Raw genomic sequence first — 27,082 nt, forward strand, 5'->3', positions numbered from 1 at the left:
TAGGTTCACTGGCTTCATTCCTCCCACTGGGTCACATCTCACAAGAAGGTGCTCACTCACACATGGCAGTGGGGGTGGGAACAGCCCATTATGCTCCTTTGTTCTCAAAGATCTGGAACCAGGGATACTGAGACCTCAACTCTTCCCTGACTGAGGCCCGTATATCAGCTGATCTCAGAAATAGATATGAGAAGCAGTGTGATATCAGGCCAGGAATGGAAACGCAAGACTTTACAAACTCCTCTGACAGCTTCAGTTGGGAGCAGTGAGTGATTACTGGGTTCAGGACTAGGTGCATTGGGCTACAGGATAGGGAAGTCATTGCTGAACAGGAAGGTACCCTGGTAGTGGCCTCACCACTGGCCTGAATTGCCCTGGAGCAGAGGGGATTATGAGGGTCCTGCAGAGTTATGACATCAGTAGGGAAGGACTCCACCTGCCTCTGCCAGGGGCTTTTCATTTGGTACGTGGATGCTAGCACCCACTTATCCTGCAACAGGTTGTATCAGATGTTCTGATGCTCTCTTGCCTGGAAGCCTATTGCCTCTGCTGCAGCTTCTGCTCCTCGAGGTCACCCTGTCCTGCACTTGCAGCCATGGCTCCACACAGCTTCAGTATGCGCTAAGATACACATAGACTGGCCCAGAGAGCCACACTGGTGCCTAAATCTGGACCCCAACCTGGCCTCACCTTCTCTCTTTGACCAGTATTTCTTGACCTGAGTCAGTTTCACTATTTTGTTGTCCAGTTATGAAGAAATACACTACTTCATACATTTTCTTCTGGGTCTAGCTTACCTAATTTTAATGACAATCAAATTAGAATCTTTTGCTGTTTTTGTTTTACTAAAGGTGCTTCTAATTGAATAATGTGATTGGAGAGGATCTCTCTCACCCACTGATGGGTCTGCCCAATGTGGGAAGCTTGATTAGGGGAGTTATTTTGTAGGAGGGTCCCAAGTACCTTTTGTTTTTTTCTATTGAGGCACTGGCTCTAAAAAGTGTATAAATACTGTGAGGGTGAGGTTTTACTTTGATGCTTACTGACTGAAAGTGTTTCTTTGGCCAGAGAGATTCTGGGAAGCGGTCAAGGAGCCCCCTGCCCTCTAAAACCCAGAAGTTGATGCTTCCTTCTCTGGTAACTGTATATATGTAATAGTCAGATATTTGGAAAGCACGTCAGTTGACTTTTGATTTCTCTGTATTTTCTCTGAAATTTTGATTTTGATTTTCTCTGATACCAGTTTTGATTAAAGTGGTTGTTTAACCCTTGAAAGTTGCTCCCCTTTTATGAATGTAGTTCTAAGAACCTATGATAACATATCCCTCTCTGTATGTTGAGGTGCTTAGTGATATACTAATTTAATCCAATACATTTTCAAATTGATATCCATTGCCAAATATTGTGTATATATGTATCCATACTTGTTGTTGTTGTTTTGTTGTGTTTGTTCTTCATTCTTAAAGAGGACCATGACATTAAGGAAAGGATGACATGACTTGCAGTTGACTTTGATTTGAATGAGGGAGAGTTGAGCAGAGTTGCCAGTCTCACTTTCTCCTCCAGAGACATCTGGGCCCAATGGTCATATATTGATCAGGACCACTGAAGACGACCCAGGATGCAAGGGGAGACCTTGGCCCTTTTAGGCTGATGTCTTTTCAGATTCTCACTTTGAGTGAGGTGTGTGTGTGTATGTGTGTATATATTAGTCCTTTGTTTCTGAAGAAGACCTTGCCATCAGAGAAATAATGACATGACTTGCACGTGACTTTGTTTTGAGTGAGGGAGAGCTGTGCAGGTTACCAGCCTCACTTCTCCTCCAGAATCATCTGAATCCAGTGACCAGATATTATCAAGATGACTGGAGATGACCCAGGATGAGACATTTGGGGTTGTTAGTTGCCCAAAGTCACACAGCTAGTGAGTGTCAAGTGTCTGAGGTGAGATTTGAATTCAGGTCCTCCTGACTCCTGCACTGGTGTTTCATCCACTGTACCACCTAGCTGCCCCAATGACATTTCAGTGAATAGGCCTCTTTAAGAAGTTACTCAGAGAAGGGGTAGATGGAGTCAGGATGGTGGAATAACAGCATGAGCTTTCTAGAGGGATCCCCCCAGGCCCAGTCACATACCTGTAAAAATGATTCTAAACAAATTCTGGAACTGAACAACCCACAGAATGACAGAGTGAAGCAAATCTCTAGCCTAAGACAGCCTTCAAGGTCACCAGGAAATGTCTATAAGACCATGCTGGGAGCACAGCACAATCCAGTGTGGGTTGGGCCAGCACAGAGGGGACCTGAGCAGGCCTTGTAGGGATTACATTCTTACACCTGTGGTGGTTTCCATATTTTAAAACTCCAAACTCTGAGGACAAATTGGAAGGTCAGTGGAAAAAAAAAACCGTGTGGGACCTGTGTGAGACAGCAGAGTGGTCTTGCCCTAGACCCAGGGTAGAAGAGGGGGGAGGAGACAGAGGAACTCACAGAACCCCAGCAGCAGGAGGGGCAGCAACTTTTTCTGGAACTCTAGGCCCACCGATTGTGGGGGCATCAAGCAGCTCACAGTACACCACCAACCCCACTGGAACTAGAGTACTACCTTGACAAATAGCTCAAAAGTCAAGTAAATAGCTGGGGAAAGGAGCAAAAACTGAAAAAATAATTTGTTTACAAGGAAGACCAAAACATGAAAGTAGAAGACAATACAGTCAAAGTTCCTACATCCAAAGCCTCCAAGAAAATATCAATTGGTCCCAGGCCATGGATGAGCTCAAAAAGGATTTTGAAAATCAAGTAAGAAAAGAGAAAAAAATTGAGAGGAGATATGAGAATGATGCAAGAAAATCATGAAAGCACCTGCTTGCTAAAGGGGACTCAAAAAATGTTGGAGAAAATAACACCTTACAAAATAGATCAAAAATGGCAAGAGAGCCAAAAAGCCAATGAGGAGAGGAATGACTTAAAAGTCAGAATTGGAGAAATGGAAAATGAGGTCCAAAAGCTCACCAAAGAAAATAATTCCTTAAAAATTAGAATGGAGCAAATGGAAATTAATGACTTTATGAAAAATCAAGAAATAATAAAGGAAAACCAAAGGAATTAAAAAATGGAAGACAAAGTGAAATATCTCAACTGACCTGAAGAATAGATCCAGAAGAGAGAATTTAAAAACTATGGACTACTTGAAAGCTATGATCAAAAAAAAGAGCCTAGACATCGTCTTGCATGAAATTATCAAGGAAAATTGCCCTGATATTCTAGAGCTAAAGGGCAAAATAAATATTGAAAGGATCCACTAGTCACCCCCTGAAAGAGATCCAAAAAAGGAAACTCTTAGGAATATTGTAGCCAAATTTCAGGGCTCCCAAGTAAAGGAGAAAATATTGCAAGCAGTCAAAACGGAACAATTTGAGTATTGTGGAAATGCAGTCAAGATAATGCAAGACCTATCACCTTCTACATTAAGGAAGTGCAAGGTTTGGAATATGATATTCCAGAGTTCAAATCGTGGGCAGGATACAATGGGGGGAAATATAGTTAGTCTTTCACAACATGACTTTGATGGAAGTCTTTTGCATATCTGCACATGTGTAACATATCGATTTTTTTTTTTTGCCTTCTCAGTGGGAAGGGGAGGAAGGGAGAGAAGCTGAAATTCAAAGTTTTAAAAACTAATGGTAAAAATTGTTTTTACATCTAACTGGGTGATAAAATATCCAGATAATGAGGCAGAGAAAACTATCTTGCCCTAGAAGAAAATAAAGGGAAGGGAGTGGTGTGATACAAGGGAGGGCCGATTGGGGTAAGGGGTAATCAGAATGCATGCTATCTTGGGGTGGACAGAGAGAAGAGATGGGAAGAAAATTTGGAATTCAAAATTTTGTGGAAATGAGTGTTGAAAACTAAAAATAAACAAGTTTTTTAAAAAGTTACTCAGTGGATGATCCCGTTAAAAAAAATTGAACTGGGAGAAGAACCTCAGGGTTCCTGGCCAAAAGAAAAACAGTTACTATTTACTATTTACATTCACTCTGTGCTGGGAGGGTATGGGCCTATTGTTTTCCAGTCTGCAAGTTCCAGAAGTGAATTGGGTTTTAGGCCTGATTTTTTAGAAAGAAATCCAGCCAGGTTAAAGAGATAGCTTCCAGCCATGGAAAAGTATTTTCCCTTGGGCAGAGCACTTACAGGTAAGGTGAGATAGGAGAGCACAGGGAGAAAAAGGGAAGGGAGGGGAAGAAGAAAGGAGAGACTGCTCACAGGCTGTGTTCCTTTTCTAAGGAAGACCATGACATCAGGGAGATGATGACATGACTTGCAGCTGACTTTGATTTGAGTGCAAGGTGAGCAGCCTTACTTCCTCCCATGCATATATACACAGGTATGATACACGGGCATATATGTATATATTTTCATATGCATCAAATTATTTTGAAACATGGCAAAAGCAATCAGATTTCTATTTATTTTTATTATATTCCTTTATTGACATACATACACACAATATGTTATTTACATAAGAATGTGTATATACTTTATTTATAGCATTTTTCATTATTTTTTTCTTTACAACACTGTCATTTATAGTCAATGAGAATCCTCCCTTGTAATAAAGAAAACAATTCAGCAAAAGTATCTGACACAGTGACTGCAAATGACAATGTATAGTATACTTATACTAATCTATTTATCTATGTGGAGAAAGTCATGTTTCATTGTTTGTTTTTCAGGGTTTTTTTCTTTTTTTAGGTACACAGAGTTTGTCTTTTTTTTAAGGAATCATTTCATTCATATTATTATATTCATTGTACGTATGTTTCTCTCAATTTTTCATTCAATTTTCCTGTGTTCATTTAAATCATTCTATATTTCTCTGTATTACTCATATTTATTATTAATTTATAATTACTTTTAATCAACTCTGTGAATTTAATCATATCCTGGCCAGGGTCTTTCACTCAAATGTGAACCAGCACCTTCCTTACAACTTGATAGTTCACAAAGCCAGTGTGATTCATATGGAAGATTTGAGTGGAAGTCTTCCTGAGTCTGATACCAGTTCTCTATCAAATATACCATACTGATTGGCACATTATTTTTAACTTCACAGCAATAATGTAGATATTCACATATTCATTATTTTTAGACATCCCCCCTTAAAGTTCACCCACTTTATTTTCTTATGTTACTAGAGAAGCACGTTGTTCTCGTGCATCCTTTATAATCAGAAGGATCATTGCTATGAATATCTTGCATATGCTTAGCATTTATTTCTGTCTTTGACTTGCTTTGGTTCTATACCTAGTAATGAGTTGGGTCAAGTGATATGGACAACTAACTGACTTTTTCTTGAATAAGTTCAAATTGAAGTACAGAAATTTCTGAATGTTTTATAACTACACTAATTTCTTGTTGATGAGCCAATCTTTCCATAGACATTTTGATATTCTTTGTGTCCTATATTCTGTAGGAATAATGGGGAGAATAATGTGTATCCTTGTTTAACCCTAGTCATATTGGGAATATTTCTAATATTTCTTCTTTACATTGGGTTAAGTAATGGTAATTTAAAGTGGAAGATCATTCCCATTTTTTAATGGGTCCATGTGACCTTCCTGGATCACATGGATATGTGAGTCACATGGAGCCTGTGGTGAAAGGAGTTTGCCTAATGAGTAGAGCAAGAAGGGGGGAACAGGAAGAGGCAGAGCTACAGCAGAGATGAGAGATAATTTGGTCAGACAGCAGTCAAAATTGAAGGATGCAGACAAGCCTGAAGCCAGCTGTGCGTGAAAAATGGGAATTTTGTTTAGGGGAGCCTGTTTGTGATGTTTTTAAGGGAGATGGTTTGTGGGAAGCCTAGCAGGGGTAAGGCTCAGGGCTGGTGTCCTCTGCATTGTTATTGTGTATAGATTTTTGTTGCTGTGATGGATTTGGCTTTCTAGAGTTGGGATTTGGCTTTCTGGTGTCTAAATAAATGTTTTGCCTCTGTCTTTCATGTGGAAAGTCTGCTGTATTTCAAGATTCAAAACTGCACTGCAATATTCATAGTTGCCATAGGTGCTGTGAATATTGCATTGGCACTGCAGGCTATTTCTTGATTTTAGAATTTGGTACAAAAGAAATGAGCATTTTTAAAGTGCCTGCCTACTAAGGGCTAGGCATTGTGTTAAGCACTTACAAGAACTTTATAAATACAAGATGGCGGAGTAGAAAGACACACATATGCTATCTCTGAACCCACAGTCCTTAAAATATCTGTAAAGAAGAACTCCCAAAAAATTCTGGAGCAGCAGAAGCCACAGAACAATGGAGCAGATGAGATGTCTGTTCCAGAGAGACCTGAAAACCTGACGCGAAAGGTTCGTTGCCCACCGGACCCAGAACAGAGCCTTGGCCATACAGCACCAAGAGTAACAGATCCGAGCAGGCTTCAGGGGCAGAATCTCCAGTGGCCACGCAGGTCCCTCCACCCACAGGTGACAAGAGTCAGTGAGAGGGTCTCTTTGGCTGGTCAAGAGGGCAGTGGAGTGTCCCCGTGGCTTGGGGCCCCTCGGGAGGCAGCAGTGGGGTCTGCAGGGGACAGGGGCTCCCAAAGCAGGCAGGAGCCCGGATTCATTGTTGAAGGTCTCTGCATAAAATCCCTGAGGGAACTGAGTCCCGTGTGGCGGCCCTGCCCCCACCTGAGCACCTGAACTGAATCTCACAGTGAATAGCAGCCCTGCCCCTGCCCAAAGCCTTGAGGCCGGGAAGCAGCATTTGAATCTCAGACCCCAAGTGCTGGCTGGGCGGATCTGGAGGTGTGAAGAGGACATTCAGAAGTCAAGTCACTGGCTGGGATAATGCACAGAAAAGGGAAAAATAAATAAGACTATGGAAGGTTACTTTCTTGGTGAACAGATAATTCCTCCCTTCCTTTCTGATGAGGAAGAACAATGCCTACCATCAGGGAAAAACACAGAAGTTAAGGCTTCTGTATCCCAAACATCCAAAATAAATATATTATGGGCTCAGGCCATGGAAGAGCTCAAAAAGGATTTTGAAAATCAAGTAAGAGAGGTGGAGGAAAAACTGGGAAGAGAAATGAGAGAGATGAAAGAAAAGTATGAGAAGCAGGTCAACACCTTGCTAAAGGAGACCCAAAAAAATGCTGAGGAAAATAACACCTTGAAAAATAGGCTCACACAATTGACAAAAGAGGTTCAAAAAGCCATTGAGGAGAAGAATGCTTTCAAAAGCAGAATTAGCCAAATGGAAAAGGAGGTTCAAAAGCTCACGAAAGAAAACAGTTCTTTCAAAATTAGAATGGAACAGATGGAGGCTAATGACTTTGTGAGAAACCAAGAAATCACAAAACAAAACCAAAAGAATGAAAAAAATGGAAGACAATGTGAAATATCTCATTGGAAAAACTACTGACCTGGAAAATAGATCCAGGAGAGACAATGTAAAAATTATGGGACTACTTGAAAGCCATGATCAAAAAAAGAGCCTAGACACCATCTTTCATGAAATTATCAAGGAAAACTGCCTTGAGATTCTAGAACCAGAGGGCAAAATAAGTATTCAAGGAATCCACAGATTACCACCTGAAAGAGATCCAAAAAGAGAAACTCCTAGGAACATTGTGGCCAAACTCCAGAGTTCCCTGTTCAAGGAGAAAATATTGTAAGCAGCTAGAAAGAAACAATTCACGTATTATGGAAATAAAATCAAGATGACACAAGATCTAGCAGCTTCTACATTAAGGGATCGAAGGGCATGGAATAGGATATTCCCGAAGTCAAAGGAACTAGGACTAAAACCAAGAATCACCTACCCAGCAAAACTGAGTATAATACTTCAAGGGAAAAATGGTCTTTCAATGAAATCAAGGACTTTCAAGCATTCTTGATGAAAAGACCAGAGCTGAAAAGAAAATTGGACTTTCAAACACAAGAATGAAGAGAAGTATGAAAAGGTAAACAGCAAAGAGAATTCACAAGGGACTTACTAAAGTAGATCTGTTTACATTCCTACATGGAAAGAAAATATTTGTAACTCTTGAAACTTTTCAGTATCTGGGTAGTTGGTGGGATTACACACACACACACACACACACACACACAGCACAGAGTGAATTGAATAGGATGGAATCATGTCTTAAAAAAGTGAAATTAAGCAGTGAGAGAAATATATTGGGAGGAGAAAGGAAAAAATGGAATGGGGCAAATTATTTCTCATACAAGAGGAAGGCAAAAGACTTTTTAGTGGAGGGGAAAAGAGGGGAGGTGAGAGAAAAACATGAAGTTTACTCATCACATTCCACTAAAGGAAGGAATGAAATGCACACTCATTTTGTATGAAAAGCTATCTTACAATACAGGAAAGTGGGGGAGGAAGGGATAAGCAGGATAGGGGGGATGAGGGAAGAGAGGGCAGGGGGAGGAGGGAGCAATTAGAAGTCAACACTCTTGGGAAGGGATAGGATCAAAAGAGAGAATAGAAGGAATGGGGGGGGACCATAGGATGGAGGGAAATAGAGTTAGTCTTACACAACACGACTATTACGGAAGTCATTTGCAAAACTACATAGATATGGCCTATATTGAATTGCTTGCCTTCCAAAGGGAAGGGGTAGGGAGGGAGGGATGAAGAGAAGTTGGAACTCAAAGTTTTAGGATCAACTGTTGAGTACTGTTCTTGCTACTAGGAAATAAAAAATACAGGTAAAGGGGTATAGAAAGTTATCTGGCCCTACAGGACAAAAGAGAAGATGGGGACAAGGGAATGGAGGGATGATAGAAGAGAGGACAGATTGGTGGTAGGGGCAATTAGAATGCTCGGTGTTTTAGGGTGGGGGGAGAGGACAAATGGGGAGAAAATTTGGAACCCAAAATTTTGTGGAAATGAATGTTAAAAGTTAAATAAATTAATAAAAATTAAAAAAAAAGAACTTTATAAATATTATTATTGCCCTCACTGACCATAGCCATACATCTACTGCCTTAGACTAGATTTGCACTCAACTTTTCTTGATTATAGGCCTGGAGTTCTATCCATTGAATCACCTAGCTGCTTCTAATTTAAATGAATCTTTTAAAATGCGTTATGAAAAAGGACTTTCATTCTTTTACTTTTTGGTTTCATTTGATTTTTTTGTTTCCATATTTGATTTACAACAGTAAGTTCTCTCTAGCTGAAAATTTTTGCTGTTATTATGTAATATTTATGTATAATTCATCAATGTATCACCTATATAGTATGTTAAACATAGCAGAGTATTAACTTTGAATTCAGATGGATTAAGTTCAAATCTTCCTTATGCTTATGACATATGTGACTTTGGGTAATTTATTCTATATTTAGCTAAGGAAAGTGTTTAGAATTTATATGCTATGTCAAAAAAGAGAGGCAATCTAGGTTGGTGGTAGGAATTTCTCTACTAGGAGTTTCTTAGGGAGATGAAAATATGCTTCAAATCAATATTGACTTGAGAAATACAAATATAAACAACTCTGAAATACTGTCTCACAGGTATCAGATTGGTTTATATGACAGCAAAGGAAAATGATAAATTTCGGAGAAGACATGAAAAAATTGAAACACTAATGCACAGATGGTGAATGTGTGAACTGACCTAACCCTTCCAGAAAGAAATTTGGAAGTACTGACGAATGGCTATCAAACTGTGGCTACCTTTTGATCTAGCAATATCACTCCTGGGTCTGTATCCCAAAGGGCTCATTAAAAAAAGGGGAAAAGGACTCCCATGTACAAAAGTATTTATAGAAGCTCTTTTTGTGGGAGCAAAGAGTTGGAAGTTTGAAGGGATATCCATCCATTGGGACGGATGTAATGGAATAATATTGTGCTATAAAGTAGTGAGTATACAGATTTCTGAAAAACCTGGAAATACTTAAATGAACTGTTACTGAATGAAGTGAGCAGAACCAGGAGAACACTGTGCACAATCACTATTACATTTTGTGATGATTAAGTATGACAGACTTAGCTCTTCTCTGCAATACAATCATCCAATAATATTCCAAGAGACTTGTGATTGAAAAAGTTAACCACATCCACTGAAAGAACTGATATTCTTGGACAGAGTTGGATAACAGTCTGGACACAGAGAGGTGTATATTATTTTCACGTTTTTTACTGTTTTATTTTTCTTTCTCATGATTTTTCCCCTTTTGTTCTGATTCTTCTTTCACAACATGACTAATGTGAAGATATGTTTAACATAATTGCAGATATGAAGGGAATTATGATGTTTCATATTAATTGATATGGTATGTGTAATAAATATACAAATAGACTACATTTCTCAAATTGAATCTTCTGGTTTGGGAGTCAGACTTACAATGCAGCTTGAAATGAACAATCAAACCCTTGACAACTCTTTAAATCACTGCATTCAGTCACTGCCTGTGTACCTAAAGTGAAGTGAATCAAAGACTGTAAAACTTGCTACTGTCACAGAAACAGAAGTTTCTATGCCTTTGTAACAGCAAGGACTCCAACATACACAGGAGGGCTTGATCTACAGGTTCTTAGATCTGCTTTTCCAAAAGGAAAACAACTTTTGAGGGGTCAACAATCTATTTTAATCAAGCACCTATATCATTCACTTAGTTCACAGGAAAAAGTTTAGCAACCTGAACTTGAGAGAAAATGTAAACAAACAAAGAGAAATAGACAGGGCTTCCAACTGTCTGACCATAAGCATTACATATATCACAGATCAACAGACAGATCTAAGTGTCTGACAATATGTACACAGTTACCGGAGAAAGAAGCACCTGCATCTGGGTTTTCAAAGCTGGGGAGCTCCTTAGTAGCTACTCAGAATCTCATCTGGCCAAACAAACACTTCCAATGGGTAACCCCCAAAACAAAACCTCACCTCAGATTATATATATACTTTTGAGAACCAAAGGGAATCATGACCCTTGAGAATCACTGCCTCATTAGAAATTAACAAAAGGTGTGGGCCTTCTACAAAACAAATGTCCCCTAATCTACCTAAATGCCCATTAGTGGGTGGGGAAGATCTTTAACTCTCGTTGACATTACAACCTTGTTGAGGGGATTTGAGAGGGGGCTCAGGGGTCATGACACTCCAAATTTGAAATAATGAAATAATTGCTATATTTCCCATTCGTATTGTGGCTTGTTGTGGGAAACTACTCAGGAGCTGGGAAATGATTATTTGTAATCCCCCTTCTCCCTATCTCATTCCCCATGTGTGATATATGCATACAAGCAGTGATTTTACTCGAGTTTAGAGAGAATTACTCCCTCTAAAATTGATTAGTTAAATTGCTACTTGAATACTGGCACTCCTCTCTGTAGGTCAGCTTTATGTGACTCCAAGAACTTCCATGTCAGAGACTGATTCAGTAAAATCCTGTTAAAAACCTAGATCAGATTGCTTGCTGTCTTGGTCAAAGAGTGACCATTTTGGAACTCAAAATTTTACAGAACTGAATGTTGGAAATTATCTTTACAAGCGATTGGAAAAAAGAAATCCACAGTACTACTGAGAATGAAAAAACAAAGAAAATTAGTTAGTGAGATCTTTTACATTAATATTAGAACCTTTATATCAGAGGTGTTAAACATGTCCCAGAGATGCTGCAGTAAACCATATCAAATGGAATTGAGAAATATTTGACCAAATAAATGAAAATGCAGTAGAAGATAGATAAACTTAGTGTGTGATTTTCTAAGTGAATATGTAGCCTGCAGAAATCTTTATACATGGTTTAATGATCAAATTTCTATTTACCTTTAGATAACTTCCTCTTTTCCTCATCATTGAAATTGTTTTTTTTTTATTTGTTCAGAATTCATCCCTGAGAGTTTGTAGTCCTTACTGAGTTGAGCATACCTTTCATGTGAGCATTCTTTCTTTATTGAATCATTGAGGATTTCTTCACATGAGTATGCATTCATTGCAGCTATTGAATTAACATAATGCAGTGCATAGAGGATCAGCCTTGGATTGAAGGAGACCTGGGTTAAGTGTTGCCTTTCACATTCACTCACTGTGTGACCTCAGGTAAATCAACTGTGGTTGATCAGACCAGTATGGGTTTGGAATGTTCTACCATAGATTGGGCACAGATAGACTATGTGAACATTTGGGGTGGATACTCCAAATTTACACATCCTATGTTTCTTTCATGCTGTTTAAATTCTGCTTTGCTCATAGAGCACAGCACACACACTTTCTGATGTGAGCATGCCATGCTGAGCATTCCTGTGCCAGTGTGTCCTATGTCACACAATCAAATCCAATGTTCTTGAGAGAGACCTTGAGAGTGTCCTTGTGGCCACCATGCAATCACCTGCCTCATGCGAGTTTGCTATAGTATAGTTTTGTTGGCAAGCGTACATTTTGCATTCCAGCAAACATGGCCAGACCATCAGAGTTGCACTCTCTGAAGCTTAATTTGAATGATTGGCAGTTTAGTTTGAGCAAGGATCTCTGTGTCTGGTACCTTATTCTGCCAGGTGATCTTCAGAATTTTCCAAAGATAGTTCAAATGGAAGTGGCTCACTTTCCTGATGTCATGCTGGTAGACTGTCCACGTTTCACAGGCATACAGCAATAAGATCAATAAAACGGCTCTGTAGACCTTCACCTTGGTAGTCAGTCTAATAACTCTTCTCTCCCAAACTTTTCTTCAGAGCCTCACAAACACTGAATTAGCTCTGGCAATGCATGTGTCAACTTCATTGTCATTGTGTATATCCTTGTAAAATATACTAACAAGGTAAGTGAACTTAACCACAGCATTTAACACTTCTCCATTTGTTGTAACCATTGGTTCCATGTATTGGTGGTGTGGTGGTGGCTGATGGAATACCTGTATTTTCTTGGTGTTAATTATTGGCACAAAATTAGCACAAGCGAAAAAGAATTGGTCCATACTTTGTTGCATCCCAACTTCAGAGGCTGCATTGAGTACACAACCATCTCCAAACAGAAAATCATGCACCAGCACTCCCTTCACTTTGGTCTTGGCTTGTAGCCTTTGGAACAAGGGGAAGTCTTCCAATACTTGGGATAGACACCCCCCTAGCTCACCAATGGGTTTCAGACTCCTTGGTTACCCTCAACCTGGTTTGGCCCATCTGCTGAAATGATTTCCTGGGGTGTGGTCACTGCACATGCTGAAGCTTCTTGGAGCCACAGGTGAGAGTTAGGAAGAACAGGTGTACATCAAAGGTGGAAAAGGGCCCTAAAAAGGGCTTGACAGCCATCATACCAAAGGTAATGGCCATCCCTGAACATACCTTACATTCCAGAGGAAAGAGTATGAGTCCCCTGATAGTTAAGATTTTTAATTTTTTCAAGCATTTTTTTAGTTGATTGTCCAGGATTCACTAAGTATGCCATCATATCATCTTCAAACAGTAATATCTTTGGTCACTCATTGTGTAGTCTAATTCCTCCAACGTTTTTCTTCACTTATTGCCAAAGTTAACATTTCTAGTACAATACTGAAAAATAGTGATGATAATGGACATCCTTCTTTCACCCCTGATCTTATTGGAAATGTTTCTAACATATTCCCATTACACATAATGCTTGTTCATGGTTTTAGATAGATGCTACCTATCATTTAAAGGAAGACTCCATTCATAGGGATGGAGAGCAACCCTATGCTCTCTAGTATTTTCAATAGGCACAAGTCCTGTATTTTGTCAAAAGCTTTTTCTGCATCCATTGAGATAAACATATGTTTTCTGCTAGTTTTGCTATTGATATGGTCAATTATGCTCATATTTTTCCAAATATTGAACTAACTCAGTATTTCTGGTATAAATCCTACCTGGTCGTAGTGTATTCTCCTTGAGATAAGTTGCAATCTCTTTGTTAATGTTTTTTTTTTTTTATTTTCTGAATCAATATTCATTAGGGAAATTCATCTACACTTTTTTTTTCTGTGTTTTGACTCTTCCTGATATAAGTATCAACGCCATATTTGTATCATACAAATAATTTAGTAGGACTCCTTTGCCTATTTTCTCAAATAGTTTCGATAGTATTGGAATTAATTGTTCTGTAAGTGTTTGACTGAATTCACTTTTAAAGCCATTTGGCCCTGGAGATTTTTTCTTTTTTTTCTTTTTCTTTTTTTATTATTTTTAATGGTTTACAATCACTGCCATAAAATTAAGATTTTATCCCCCCACACCTACTCCCCAGTACCCTCCTCCCACCCCACGACCGCAAACAATTCTGTATGGGTTCTATATATACTTTCCTATTGAGTACATTTTCACTATAGTCATGTTATGTAGTCGAACTAAAATAAATGGAAGAAATCATATAACAAATCAAAACATGATACATAAAAACACGCATACAAACAAACATGGTCTGCTACATTCTGCAAATGACTTCCATATTTCTTTCTCTGAGTGTGGAAGGCATTTTGCCTTAGAAATCCACCATTGGGATTTTTTTTTAAATAAGTTCTTGCATTATTACGAAATTCCAAGTCAACCAGAAAAAACTCTTGCACACTGTGGTTGTCGCTATGCACAAAGTTCTCCTGGTTCTGCTCCTTTCACTCAGAATCAGGTCATATAAGTCCTTCCAGGCCTCTCTGAAGTCTTCTTGTTCATCATTTCTTATGGCACAATAGTACTCCATTACATTCATATACCATAGTTTATTCAGCCATTCCCCAATTGATGGGCATCCCCTTGATTTCCAGTTTTTGGCCACCACAAAGAGTGCTGCTATAAATATTTTTGTATATGTGGGACCCTTTCTCATTTTTATGATCTCTTGGGGATATAGTCCTAGTAGCGATATTGCTGGGTCAAAGGGTATGCACATTTTTGTAGCCTTTGGGCATAGTTCCAAATTACTCTCCAGAATGGTTGGATGAGCTCGCAGCTCCACCAACAATGAATTAGTGTTCCAACTCTCTCACATCCTCTCCAGCATTTATCATTTTCTTGTTCTGTCATGTTTGCCAATCTTATAGGTGTGATGTGGTACCTCAGAGTTGTTTTGATTTGCATCTCTCGAATCAAAAGTGATTTAGAGCATTTTTTCATATGATGATAGATATCTTTAATTTCTTCCTCTGAAAATTGCCTGTTCATATCCTTTGACCATTTATCAATTGGGGAATGACTTGCATGATTATACATTTGAGTCAGTTCTCTGTATATTCTGGAAATGAGGCCTTTCTCCCTGAGCTTAGTCATAAAAATTCTTTCCCAATTGACTACAACCCTCCGAATTTTGGTTGCATTGGGTTTGGCTGTGCAAAAACTTCTCAGTTTAATGTAATCAAAATTATCCAATTTGCATTTCATAATGCGTTCTATCTCTTCTTTAGTAAAAAATTCTTCCCTTCTCCATAGATCTGATAAATACACTATTCCTTGCTTCTCCAGTTTATTCATGGTATCAATATTTATACCTAAATCATGTACCCATTTGGACTTTTTTCTTGTGTACGGTGTGAGGTATGGGTCTATGCCTAATTTCCACCACACTGTTATGCAGTTTTCTCAGCAATTTTTGTCAAACAGTGAGTTCATATCCCAGAAACTGGGGTCCTTGGGTTTATCAAACAGGAGGTTGCTATATTCCTTGCCTACTGCATCTTGAGTGCCAAGTCTATCCCACTTGTCTACCTCTCTGTTTCTTAGCCAGTACCCAGTGGTTTTGATAATTGCTACTTTATAGTACAATTTGAGGCCTGGTAGTGCTAGGCCACCTTCCCAAACATTTCTTTTCTTTAGTCCTTTTGATATTCTGGACCTTTTGTTCTTCCAAATGAATTTTGATATTATTTTATCCAGCTCTAGAAAGTAATTATCTGATAGTTTAATTTGTATGGCACTAAATAAGTAAATTAATTTAGGTAGAATTGTCATTTTTATTATATTAGCACGGCCTACCCATGAGCAACAGATGTTTTTCCACTTACTTAAATCAGACTTTATTTGTGCAAAAAGTGTCTTGTAATTGTGTTCATATAATCCCTGGGTTTGTTTTGGCAGGTAGACTCCTAAGTATTTTATAGTGTCTACCCTAGCTTTAAATGGGATTTCTCTTTCTATCTCTTGCTGTTGGACTTCGTTGCTTATACATAGGAATGCAGAAGATTTGTGTGGGTTTATTTTGTAACCTGCAACTTTGCCAAAGTTGTTTATTATTTCAAGTAGTTTTTTACTTGAATCTCTGGGATTCTCTAAGTAAATCATCATATCATCTGCAAAGAGTGATAACTTAGTTTCTTCTTTGGCTATTCTTATTCCTTCAATATCTTTATCTTGTCTAATTGCTACAGCTAACAGTTCTAGTACCATATTTAATAATAGAGGTGATAATGGACATCCTTGTTTCACCCCTAATCTTACTGGGAATGCATCTAGCTTATCTCCATTGCATATAATGCTTGCTGAAGGTTTTCGGTAGATACTGCTTATTATTTTATGGAAAGTTCTCTTTATTCCTATGTTCTCCAGTGTTTTTAATAGGAATGGGTGTTGTATTTTGTCAAAAGATTTTTCTGAATCTATTGAGATAATCATGTGGTTTTTGTTAGCTTTGTTCTTGATGTGATCTATAATGCTAATAGTTTTCCTAATATTGAACCAGCCCTGCATTCCTTGTATGAATCCCACCTGATCATAATGTATTAATCTCCTGGTAAGATGCTGTATTCGTTTTGCTAAAATGTGATTTAAAATTTTTGCATCTATATTCATTAGGGAAATTGGTCTATAATTTTTTTCTCTGTTTTGTCTCTTCCTGGTTTGGGTATCAAAACCATATTTGTATCATAGAAAGAATTTGGGAGGACTCCTTCTTCCCCAATTTTCAGAAATAGTCTATATAGTAATGGAATTAACTGTTCTTTAAATGTTTGATAGCATTCACTTGTGAATCCATCTGGCCCTGGAGATTTTTTTCCTAGGGAGTTCATTGATGGCTTGTTCAATTTCTATTTCTGAGATGGAGTTGTTTAAGTATTTAACTTCCTCTTCTGTTAATCTGGGCCATTTGTATTTTTTAAAATATTCATCCATCTCGTTTAGATTATCAAATTTGTGGGCATGAAGTTGGGCAAAGTAGTTTCTAATTATTGTTTTAATTTCCTCCTCATTGGAGGTGAGTTCACCTCTTTCATTTTTAACATTGATAATTTGATTTTCTTCTTTCTTTTTTTAATCAAATTGACCAAAGGTTTATCAATTTTATTAGTTTTTTCATAAAATCAACTATTGGTTTTATTTATTAATTCAATACTTTTCTTAATTTCAATTTTATTAATCTCTCCTTTGTTTTTCCGTATTTCTAATTTGGTATTTACTTGGGGATTATCAATTTGTTCTTTTTCTAGCTTTTTCAACTGCAAGCCCAAGTCATTGATATCCTCTTCCTCTATTTTATTTATGTAGGCATTCAAAGATATAAAACTTCCCCCAAGAACTGCTTTTGCAGTATCTCATAAGATTTGGCATGTTGTCTCATTATTGTCATTCTCTTGATTGAAATTGTTGATTGTTTCTATGATTTCTTCTTTAACCCATTCCTTCTTTAGGATTAGATTATTTAATTTCCAATTGATTTTGGTTCATCTTTCCATGGCTTTTTATTATATGTAATTTTTATTGCATTGTTATATGAGAATGATGCATTGATTATGTCTACCTTTCTGCACTGGATTGTGAGATTTTTATGTCCTAGTACATGGTCAATTTTTGAAAATTTTCCATGTACTGCGGAGAAAAAGATATATTCCTTTCTATTCCCATTCAATTTTCTCCAAAGATCTATCATATCTACCTTATCCAGAGTTTTATTTACCTCCTTAACCTCTTCCTTGTTTATTTTGAGGTTAGATTTATCGAGTTCAGAGAGAGGGAGGTTGAGGTCCCCCACTAGTATAGTTTTGATGTCAATGTCTTCCTTCAACTCCCCCAACCTCTCCTCTAAGAATCTGGATGCTATACCACTTGGAGCAAACATGTTTAGTAATGATATTGCTTTATTGTCTATGGTACCTTTTAGCAGGATATAGTTTCCATCCTTATCCCTTTTAATTAGATCTATTTCTGCTTTTGCTTTGTCTGAGATTAGGATTGCTACTCCTGCCTTTCTTACATGAGCTGAAGCACAATATATTCTGCTCCATCCTTTGACCTTTATCCTATGTGTATCCCCCCATTTCAAATGTGTTTCTTGTAAGCAGCATATTGTTGGATTATGGCTTTTAATCCATTCTGCTATCCATCTCCGTTTTATGGGAGAGTTCATTCCATTCACATTCACAGTTATGATTACAATCTGTGTATTTCCCTCCATCCTCTTTCCCACCATTTGTGCCTTTAACTCTTCTGTCTCCCTTCCTCTCCTCAATAGTATTCACTTTTCACCCCCTCCTCCTGCAACCTTCCCCTCCTTCTTTTAGCCCCCTTCCCTTTTCCTCCCCTTTACTCTTATTGCTTCTTCCCTCCCTTTTAGCCTCCCTCCCCTTTCTTCCCCCTTCCCCTCCTACTACCTATAGAGCTAGTTAGGATTATCTACTTCAGATTATTATTCCCTCCTTTAAACAAATCAGATGATAGTACCTCTCAAACAATGCTCATCTCCCTCCCCTCCTTCCCTCTACTATAGTTTTGTAATTCTTCTTGTGATGTAATTTGCCGTTTTCTGCTTCCTCCTTTTCACACCTCCTATTACAATCCCTTCTCATACTTAAATCATATTTTTGAGGTGACATCATTTACTTTATACCCGTTCCCTCTATGTATATCCTTTTTATCATAATAGCTGTACAATTCTCAAGATTAACAGGTATCTTCTTCCCTTATAGGGAGGTAAACAGTTTGCCCTAATTGAATAACAAGTTTTTGTTTTTGTTTTTCCCCCTGTTTACATTTTTATGATTCTCTTGAGACCTGCATTTGAAGATCGAATTGTCTATTGAGTTCTGGTGTTTTGGTCAGGAAGCTCTGGAAATCCCTTATTTCGTTGAATGACTTTCTCCTTGCCTGAAATGTTATGCTGAACTTTGCTGGGTAATTGATCCTTGGTTGAAGTCCCAACTCCTTTGCCTTATGGAATATTGCGTTCCAATTCTTCTGATCTTTTAATGTAGAAGCTGCATGGTCCTGTGTGATCCTGAGTGTAGCTCCTCGATGTTTGAATTGTTTCTTTCTTGCTGTCTGTAGTATTTTCTCCTTCACTTGATAGCTCTGGAATTTGGCAACGATATTTCTTGGGGTTTTGAGTTTGGGATCCCTTTCAGGAGGGGAACGGTGGATTCTTTCGATGACTATGTTGCCCTCTGAATCTAGCACTTCTGGGCAGTTTTCCTTGAGGATTTCCTGGAAGTTATTGTCCAGGCTCTTTTCTCATCATGGGTTTCTGGCAGGCCAATAATTCTTAGATTTTCTCTCCTGGATCTATTTTCCAGGTCAGTTGTTTTTCCAATTAAATATTTTACATTTTCTTCTATCTTTTCATTCTTTAGATTTTGTTTGACTGATTCTTGCTGCCTCATTGACTCATTAGTTTCTACTTGCCCACTTCTAATCTTTCTCATATTGTTTTCTTCAGTTAACTTTTGCATCTCCTTTTCCATCTGACCAATTTTTCTCTTTAAGTAGCTATTTTCTCCAGTTAGTTTTTGTATTTTCTTTTCCATTTGACCAATGTTCCCAGTTAGGTTTTGTGTTTCCTTTTCCATTTGCCCAATTAAGTTTTGGGTTTCCTTTTCCATTTGATCAACTCTTCCTTTTAGGGAATTATTTTCTCCTGTTAATTTTTGAACTTCCCTTTCCATTTGTTCAATTTTTCTTTTCAGAGTGATGTTCTCATCAGTGAATTCTTTTTTTATGATTTTAAAATCATTGACTAGTTTTTCTTCTCTTTCCTTCTTCAGCTGTTCCAGGAGAGCTGCTTGTGCTTGTGAGAAGTTCATAGTCCCTTCTGAAGTTTCAGATGGAAGTACAGGCTCAGCTCTGACCTCTTTGGTGTTTGTGTTTTGGTCCTTATCCCCATAGAAAGATTCTATGGTTTTTTCACCTTTCATCTGCCTTTTCCTGTTCGTGATGTTGACTGAGTGTTGTAGCTTCTGGTTCTTTCAGTCAGAAGCTACAGAACTTTGTGTTGAGCTGATGTGTGAAAAAGCTAAAAGCATGTTTTTGTTTTTTGCTTCCCAGATCAACCGTGGGGCTAGCTTGTTAAGTGTGTGGGAAGAGTGGTCTGGTCACAGGATATCTCCTCTGCTGCACTGAGGCTAAGGCAAGCTCAGGGGATGGTGATCCCAGCTTCTCTATTGCCTTCCCTTTTCCCCTCGAGGGCTGAGGCAAGCCTAGATGCTAATGCGTGTTCCCACCCCTCCTGGGGCTCCTCTCCTGGAGCTGAGGCTTGCCTGGGTCTCAGTGAGAGTTTTCTCTGCCCTGGGTCCTCTGTCCTTCTGGTTCGCCCACGCCACAGTAGGAGGAATCCCCTTTAGCTATTTTCCTAGCCTCAGTTGTTATGAGACTATTTGCCCCTTCTGCTGTTCCCGCTGATCCAGGATTTTTTCTGGGGAAATATTTTATGGTTCTTTCACAGTCATTGGGGGGAGGAGAGAGCATTTACTGATCACTCCGCCATCCTAGCTCCCAGCAGTTCAAGTAGCTGACTTACCAAAGTTTAATCTTCAGGCTGAAGGTCTCAGGACCTGCTGCGCTGATATCTGGTGCTCAGTGTCTCTCACCAGATCGGTTTGACTTGTCTCCCACTCCGCTGGTTCCACCCGCTGCTCTCAGGCTTCTCGGGTCCCTTCCTCTCCGCTGCATTGACCACGCTGCGCTGTGCGCTGGGGGCTCATCCCCGTGGAATAGATCCTTCCTGTGGACCTTCCAGTCTAACCTGGCCTCTGAATCCGTCACAGTCTGTCTGCCACTGCATTCTGCACCTCCAAAATTTAGTCACATTCTCCTTTCAGAGGTATCCAAAGAAGTTTGTCCAGGAGCTTAGGTGAGTCGTTGCTCTTTTTCGATTTTTTTCTTAGAGAGTTTATTGATGGTGTGTTTAATTTCTTTTTCTGAAATGGGGTTATATAAGTATTTTATTTCCTCTTCTGTTAAACTGGGCACTTTATATTGTTGTACATATTTATTCATTTCACTGAGATTGTCAAATTTGTTGGCATACAATTCAGCGAAGTAGTTTCTGATTATTGTTTTAATTTCCTCTTTATTGGTGGGTGAATTTACCATTATCATTTTTGATACTGGTAATTTTTTTAAAAAAATCAAATTAAAGATTTATCTATTTTATTTTTTTTTATAAAAACAGCTTTTAGTTTTACATATTAGTTAATCAGATTTCATAATTGCATTTTTATTAATCTCTCCTTTAACTTGCTGAATTTCTGATTTGGTATTTAATTGGGGATTGGCAAACCCCTGGTTTGCTGAGGTACATCTTACCACTGTTTTGCAGGGCCCCTCAGGTCCGGTACTGCTCTGCTTTTGCCAGAGCAAGGGAAGCCTTTCTGGTTAATTTCCCAGTTTTCTGGTCTACAAAACACTGTCTTTCTGCTGACTTAACTATCACAGAGTTTTTCCTGGGGAAATATTTACTGGGTTTTTAGAGGTCAAGAAGGAAGAATGAAAGGGACTTATCTCTTTGTCTGCAACCTTGGCTCCCATAAATCCAATCTTCCTTTCACCTTCCTTCTGCTACTGAGTTCCTCTTAGAACTTTTTTGAGTTAGGGGTCGGGTCAGCTTAGGGCAGCTCAGTGGCACAGTGGATACTGTGACAGACCCAGACTCCAGAAGACTTATCTTTGAGAGTTCAAATTTGGCACCAGACACTACGTGGAACTATCTTTTTTCCTTACATTTGTATCTCCAGCACTTATCAAACTGCTTAATGCACATTAAATGGTTAATAAATGCTTCAAATTATTTTTTTACTTATTTACACAGGATGTCAGAAGTAGTCATGATTTTCATTTTTATGCACTCCCCCTCCCCACTTTATTACAAAGAAAAGCTCTTTGGGTGGTACTAGTTGAACAATAGCAAGGGAGACAGAAATAACTGCTCAAAAAGCATTAAAAAATGAATAAAATAAGTTGACTAGCTATGTTAGTGATCCATAATGTCATGATGTAGCTCAGTAGGTGATAAGTAGAATTACAGTCAAAGATTCACACATACCCTTTCAGCACATTGAGATTCTCATGAAGATGTTTTATTGTTTTCTCCTAATTTACTTGTATTACTATTATTTTGTTTCATTGGTTTAAATTTTTTTTTGCTATGAACAAATCTTAAAACATGCTTCTTACATATTATGTGCACAAAAAATTTTGAATAAATAAATTGCAGATATTTGAGTAGAAATATGCATGCATTACCTAAAAGTCCACAAACAGTGTAGTTGTATGGTTCACTTATTGTAAGGGTGAGATACATACAGAATAAGAAAAAATACAGCACAGTTATATTATTTTATGATGGACAAATGACAATATAAGTTATGGGATTGTAAAACACAAACTCAGTAATTGTACATTCTGGAAAGTAAATACATTAAAAATAAGATAAATATTATGAATAATATGATATAAACTATGTAAATGATCAGATATATTTTCCACCATTTCTACCACAACTACAATTCATATCCTACGTATACAAGGCAATAACTCTTTCAAGGCTTATTGGTGACTTCATAAACCATAGAAGCAAACTATAAGTGGTTTTGAAATGTAACAAGAACGTGCATATTGAACACTTATAAGGTACTCTTATGTTCAATAAAGTGAATATTATTTAAATGCATTGTGCATTATAACGTTTCATCCATTTATCTTTTTGAAGCTCAACATTCAGTTTCAAAATCTACTTTAAAAGTTGGCACTTTAAGAGCTTCATTAATAGCTCTTATCATTCACAAACATTTTATTAGACAATTAAGCCTTATATTTACTGGAGACGGAAAATATTGCAGAGATAAATTTAGATAGTTTGAGGGATTTCTGAGATAAGTAAATATAATTAAAATAGAAAATTAATTTTCCCAGTAATATAAATAGAGCTGAATAAGATGTAAAATAAGTAAGTTTGATCTTCCTTGAATATATGTCACAGTAAACTAAAATGCCAGCTCTTAACCTCCAAAATCCAAACTGCTTTTTTTCTTTTCAAAAACGTTTACTTACATACATTGAATGCTACCTTGCAAATACCTTCAGCCATGAAAATGTCCTTTTTTCAATAACATCAGTTCATAAAGCCTTAGAAAATATCAGAGAGGGAAGTTTAGTACTTGTTGTCCTTCCACTGATAGAGAGAAATGAAAAACATGCCTACTTAACTATCCTTGGTAATCATTTAGTGTCACCTCAGTAGTTGCATAGCAAGGAAATATATGAATTTTGTATTCTCCAACAAAGCATCAAAAACAACAGGTCTCAGGAATTAAGCACCAATGAATGATATAACTTCCTCTGGCCAAAAAATTCTGACTTTTCTTGATTCCAAAGAGATTTTCCCATCGGCCCCAACAAATTGCATAGAGCTTGAAATGTTTACTTTATATTGTCCCCAACACTCAGGGGGTCCCGAGGAACAGGTTTAAGCAAGCAGGATGAAAATTTATTGCATTGGTCTTCATTAGATTAGTAGTAGAAAAAAAGTGAAAGAAGTAATTTGGGCAAAATGTCAGGGAAGTCTCCTTGAGTGTCTTCTTTTTCAGAAATGGAGAGCAGAAGCATAAATTTTAACCTTATTCTTGGACAGATAGTAGTCGTTAGTGTTGTTTTTAAGTTGTTTTTTCCTCTTTTCTCTTTTTCTTTGTCTGTGTGGGTGCCCTTGTGAAGGGCAGAAAAATTATCAGCAACATAGCTCTCTTTATAAGGTGAGACATTCTCTATGCCCTGTGTCAAAGTAGACCAACTGAAGACCTGAAATTTACTTCAGTATTCTATTTATTCTGAATTTATTTAGATGTGTTTCAATCTCTCTCTCTCTCTCTCTCTCTCTCTCTCTCTCTCTCTCTCTCTCTCTCTCTCTCTCTCTCTCTCTCTCTCTCTCTCTCTCCTTCTCTTTCTTCCTATATCTTATCTTTTACTCCCCTCCTCTCTTCTCCCTTCCACTCCCCATTTCTTCTACCCTTCTTTTTCTTATTATTTTCTGTCCCTCCTTCTTTTACGTCCCTTTGCCCATCCTATATTCCATTAAACGTTCACTTTTCTCTGTACAATTATATTTAGCTTTACTAGGCAAACTGTATTGTAAGCCTAAATTTTTACTTTTTGGAGTCATATACTCCAAAGCTCTAATTTTCCCTAGAAGCTTCCAGATCTTATTTGAAACTAATTGTTCAGAATTTCAGTTGCTTTTTCTGAATATTTGCAGTATTTTTTAAATCATAAATAAAATATCTGGATATTGGCTATGACATTCCTGGGACTTTTAGTATTCTTTTTAGGTGGTAGATGGTAGATTCCTTCTATATTTACTTTGTCCTCTGCTTCTAATAGATTTGGCTCCTCTTGTTTATGAATTCTTGAAATAAGATGTCCAGGCCTTTTTCTTAAAATCATAATTTTTGGTTGTTTATTTTATATCGGATAATCTTTTTTCAGTCTTTTGATTGCATTTTAAAATTTTTTGTTTCATGAAATCCTTGTTTTCTGTATGATCTATTCTAACTTTTAAAGATTTCATTTCTTGGAAAAGTTTTAGAACCTTCTCTTCTAAGTTACGTACTTTTCTTTTTTGTTCTTTTACCCACTCATTATTTAGGATTTCATTGTTAAATTTTCATTTGGATATGAATCTTTGTTTGTGGTCCCTGAACCAATGGCTATTTTATTTCTGTTATAGTTAGTAAAGGATATATTAATTATTTCTGCCATTTTAAGTTTGTTTACAATATTTCTATGCCCTTCTACACGTCAATTTTTGTAAAACTTCCACGTGGTGTTGATACAGACATATACATAATACACACACAATAATGTACACATATGTTATATATCATATACATTTGCACATGCATCTGTCTATCTATCTGTCTCTCTCTCTGTCTATCTATCTATGCCTTTGCAGTTCCATTTGAAAGATGTTATGTCTTTAATTATAGTTTCTCTAGATTATTTTTCAGCTCATATTTCACTTTTGTTATCGTTCTGTTTGACTTATCCAAAGTTATTAGTCTCCTCTCACTATTGTGTTACTATTGATATCTTCCTGTAGACCAGACAATTTTTCCTTAATGAATTTGAGTATCTAACATATTGAAGCATAAAAGTTTATTACTGATATTGATTTGTTACCTATAATTCCTCTCAGCATGATTTAAGTTCCTTGTTTATCCCTTTAAAAATATGCTTCAGTTAATTTTGTTTTGTTTTTTTACCTTTGTCCTGGGTATTTAGCAGTAACTGTTCATACTCAGCTTTCACAAGGCAAATAACAACAAGATGCCCCTTGAGTGCTTTACTAAACCCCTAGAAATGTAATAAATCCATAATTCTTCCTCCCTCCCTCTTTTTCTTTCTTTCTCACTTTTTTCCTTCTCTCTTTCTTCCTTCCTTCCTTTCTTCCTTCCTTCCTTCCTTCCTTCCTTCCTTCCTTCCTTCCTTCCTTCCTTCCTTCCTTCCTTCCTTCCTCCCTCCCTCCCTCCCTTTCTTCCTTCCTTCCTTCCTTCCTTCCTTCCTTCCTTCCTTCCTTCCTTCCTTCCTTCCTTCCTTCCTTCCTTCCTTCCTTCCTTCCTCCTTCCTTCCTTCCTTCCTTCCTTCCTTCCTTCCTTCCTTCCTTCCTTCCTTCCTTCCTTCCTTTCTTTCCCCATCTCACATTGGCTAGTACTATATGAACTACCCATTGGTTGATCCCTTTAACAGTTGACACAGGCAGGGATTTTGACTTGCTCAGTTTCTTACCTGGATTAATGTCCCTCTTTTTAGGCAATCTGGTCATCCTCGATCCCAGGAAATCACTGTATTGATGCTAAACAGTACAAACTAATAATTCAGCTTCATCTCCAGTTGTAGGTCAAAACTTTTATTATCAAGAGACACACCAGCTTCAGCCTTCACTCTTAGGTGGAATTATAAATGGGGACCATCACATTTGGCTCCTCCAAACCCCAGCCATCCATTTTGGATGCCTCTTCTCACTAGCACATTAACTCATCTGATGCATATTCTTTCTTAGCAATTTATAATTTCCCAATTTTGCAATTGCTCTTTCTTTCTGTCAGACTTTGTGTATTTTCTGACAGATGTCCTACCAGTTGTCAAGGTTCCTCATGCCTATATGTTTCTCCCTATAGTACGCTAGGTTCTGACTGTTCTTTATACTTATTTGTAGTATGGTTGACATGTTTATAACTGACCTAACTCTGGAGCAGTGCAAGTTCCAGACACAGCTTTTTCTTCTATTTTTACCCATCAGTCCTCTCAGTGGGATAAATAGAAAAGATTATGTAAAGAGTATGTTTATACAGAATACCAACACTGATAGTCAAAAATAAGAACATTCAGTTAATTTATACATAAGGATATATTAACCAATAGTCTTCTTTTCCTCTTTAAATGAGTATTTTTTGACTCCATGCAGTCACAACCTGAGTGCCCCTTGTTTCATCCTTCATAAGTTGTATGAATATCTTTATTTAAAAAAAGTGAGTCAGGCTGGAGGCCATAGCCACTTTGAAATTCCTGAGAGTGTTAGCTTCTTGTGAAGCACTTCATCTGAAGTCCCTTTCTCAATTCATACTAGCAGTGGTCAGTTGGGTCTCCCAAAGGGCACACCTCAGGTATCTGGGGATAACACTGAAGAACTGACGTTTTTTTAACACTATAGTTAGTTTGTTTTTTAATTTCTCATTGATAAGGTCCAAAAGTCAGTAAAAATAATTTGAATTACATTAGCAAGAACATTACTGAGAAGGAGTAGCAAGAATACCAGTTGCAATCACAATACTCTAAACAAGAATTTTGTACTCACAAGGTTCCATGGAATAGTGGCTCAAATGAAAAGTTTAAAAGGAGTGAAGCAAACACATCTAGAACACATATAGTCAAGGATGA

The 27,082-nt window shown here is 37.7% G+C and overlaps 1 pseudogene; it reads right to left on the reverse strand.

Annotated features, from left to right (window-relative positions):
- Positions 1–14: 14 nt before the first annotated feature.
- LOC140506314 (galactose-1-phosphate uridylyltransferase pseudogene) lies at positions 15–25,967 on the reverse strand (annotated as a pseudogene).
- Between the last annotated feature and the right edge of the window lie 1,115 nt (positions 25,968–27,082).

Source organism: Notamacropus eugenii, chromosome 1 (assembly GCF_028372415.1).
Source record: "Notamacropus eugenii isolate mMacEug1 chromosome 1, mMacEug1.pri_v2, whole genome shotgun sequence".
Lineage (NCBI taxonomy): Eukaryota > Metazoa > Chordata > Mammalia > Diprotodontia > Macropodidae > Notamacropus > Notamacropus eugenii.